Source organism: Gossypium arboreum, chromosome 13 (assembly GCF_025698485.1).
Source record: "Gossypium arboreum isolate Shixiya-1 chromosome 13, ASM2569848v2, whole genome shotgun sequence".
NCBI lineage: Eukaryota > Viridiplantae > Streptophyta > Magnoliopsida > Malvales > Malvaceae > Gossypium > Gossypium arboreum.
In genome coordinates, this window is record NC_069082.1 from 33,220,342 (window position 1) to 33,223,481 (window position 3,140).

Below are 3,140 nucleotides of genomic sequence, written 5' to 3' on the forward strand. Positions count from 1 at the left end.
ATTGGGCGTAGCCCATCCTAGCCTTAGTTGGGCCGAACCCCACATCACAATAATATCACAATAATATCATACATGCAATGCTGTGCAACCCACCCCAATAATCCAACCGCTACACACCAACTCCATCCTCGGTACACATCATGTGGGGGTATAAATATCGACCCACCCATCCGATACACATCAATGGTAGCCCGGTTGCAGTCCTACCTTCATTGCAGCAAGCTGCTAATCAAATATTGGGCTTAATAGCCATCGGTGGATCTACGATAGTCAAGCAACCATGCGATCCTCATATACTTCCTCCGTTCCATAATTCCCAACCCCTGCAATATGTCGTGTATGTCATGCTCAATCATCACACGTGTATGCAAAATGATCATACTCAGTAACAGTCTTTTAAAATATATTAAGAGCATATCAGTCATACAACCATAGTCAAGTCAATTAAAACGCAATCATACATTCATAATCAAAGAATTCAAATTCGAAGTCTAAGTCGGTCATTTATCCTCAAGGGCAAAACAGTCATTTTATCCTAGAGGGGTATGTTGGTCATTTTACACTACAAGGGTATTTTGGTAATTTTACACCACAAGGGTATTTCGATAATTTTACAAATCGGGTGTGTTTCGATAATTTTACAAATCGAGGGTACTTTAGTAACTTTACAAATCGAGGGTATTTCAGTAATTTTAAAAATCAAGGGTATTTTAGTAATTTTACAAATAGGGGGTATATCGATAATTTTATAAATCGAGGGTATTTTAGTAATTTTACAAATCGAGGGTATTTCAGTAATTTTACAAACTGGGGGTATTTTGGTAATTTTACGAATTGAGGGTATTTCAGTAATTTCATAATTGAGGGTATTTCGGTAATTTTACAAATTGGGAGAATTTCGGCAATTTTACAAATTGATGGTATTTCAGTAATTTCTCTTTATTTTGGGTTTATTACTTACCTTGGCTCGTTAACAAGTCCTCGTTGGCTAAAGTGAACAGATACTATGCACCAAGTAGGATTCCAGAGAAGAGGAGGTGAGTCTTTAAGACCGCTTCGTAAATTATACATATTTTTACCCCATGTTTAATGTATTTTGTGGATGATTTCTCACTAGAATTGGTGAATTCGATGCTCTTAATACTTTAATTTCATGTTTTATACTTAAGAGAGCATAGGAAAGCGAAAGGAACGAGAAATGGGCCAAAAACGGAGAAAATGGGCCAAAGTACGAAATCAACACTACTGGACCTCCTCACACGCAGGCACCACACGATCAGTGTCAATTTAAGGTGCTCGAACACGGCCTGAAGTAACCGAACATGGGCGTCTGCCACCGGCGTGTCCCTACCGAGCCCAAGTTGAGTAAAATTCGGAAACGACCAATTTTGAGGGTTTTTAGGCATTCCAAAGCCTATAAATACACCCTACAGGACGAGAAAAAGGGGAGACGGAGAATAGGGAGTAAGAAATTACTCCAAGGAAGATGATTGATCCATCTTAGAAGCCGAATTCTTCATCAAGACTGAAGATCTCTCCTCAATTTCCCTTCAGAAGTTTTGGCTTTTCTTTATGTTTTGTATTCTTTATTCTTCTGAGATGTTTTCTTATTTAGTTATGAACTAAAACCCCTAAATACCTAAGAGGAATGAAACCTGAGACGAATCTAGTTATTATTTTTTGAATCGTATGATAAATATTTAACTTGTTTTTAATTATGTGTTCTTAATTCTTATTTTGATATCCCAGGATACTGATTCAAGACATGCTCTTATTCAGAGGAGGAATAGACCTTGTCTAAGAGTACATTTGTCATAATTAAGCGAAGTTGATTGCGCGCCTAGAAATAGGGTGACAAGATTTTGCCGGATTAGGGTGAAACCTAATAAGGGGATCTATAGATCGAGTTAATGCAACCCTAGAGTGTTAATTACAGAAAAGTCTCGGTTATTCAATCTAGGGATTAGACGTTATTAGTCTTGAATAGGGATAATAACATAACTTAGGGATCTTTACGGAACAAGTTGAATGAATAAATCGTCCGATTCGGAGCCAGAATAACAAGTAAAGTCTAGGTAGATTTTTCCTTAGGTATTAAGTCAATCGATTTTTCCCAAAAGCAATTCCCCAATTCTTTTCACTTTGCGTTTTTAGTTTAGATAATTAGTTAATTAAAACAAAACCCCATTATTCTTAGGCTAGACAATAAAAAGACAGTCATTACTAGTACTTTTAGTTCCTTTGGGTTCGACAATCCGGTCTTGCTAAAACTATACTACTGTTCGATAGGTACACTTGCCTAAATCGCGATAATAGTTAGTTTCAAGAACGATTAATTATAAATATTTAAAACCTATCAGAAAATAACTCGATCAAGTTTTTGGCGTCGTTGCCGGGGAACTGAAATATTAGGAACGCTAAATTTTTATTACTTTAGCCATTTATTTTTCTTGCAATTTAATTTAATTTTATTATTATTATTACTAATAATTTACTTTTTCTTTCTCTTGGTAGGTTTTTAGAGTTTATGACTAGAAGAAACCCGTCGGGACCATTACTTTTTGATGAAGAAATTGATCGCACAGTTCGTAGAAACCAAAGAGAAATAAGGCAAAGCTTAAGATACACGGAGAACGAGCAAGAAGACGATACTCAACCCCCAACCGAGGAGATGGCTGAAAACCAAGGCAATAAGCTACCTCTTGCAATTACGGTTAATGAAAATCCTGCTCCACGCACTCTGTATGACTATGCTAAACCTTCTTTAACAGGAATTTATTCAAGTACAGTTAGACCTACTATTGCTGCGAATAATTTCAAACTGAAACCTAACACAATTCAGATGATACAACAGTTTGTTCAGTTTGATGGTTTGCAGGATAAGGATCCCAACACTCACTTGGCAAATTTTCTGGAGTTTGCGACACATTCAAAATTAATGGCATTTCTGATTATGCCATTCACCTTTGATTATTCCCTTTTTCACTGAGAAACAAAGATAAACAGTGGTTGAACTCGTTACCATGAGGGTCTATCACTACTTGGGAACAAATGACCAAAAAATTTTTACTAAAATATTTTTTGCCGGCTAAAATGGCTAAGTTACGTAATGACATCTCTTCTTTTGTGAAGATGGACTT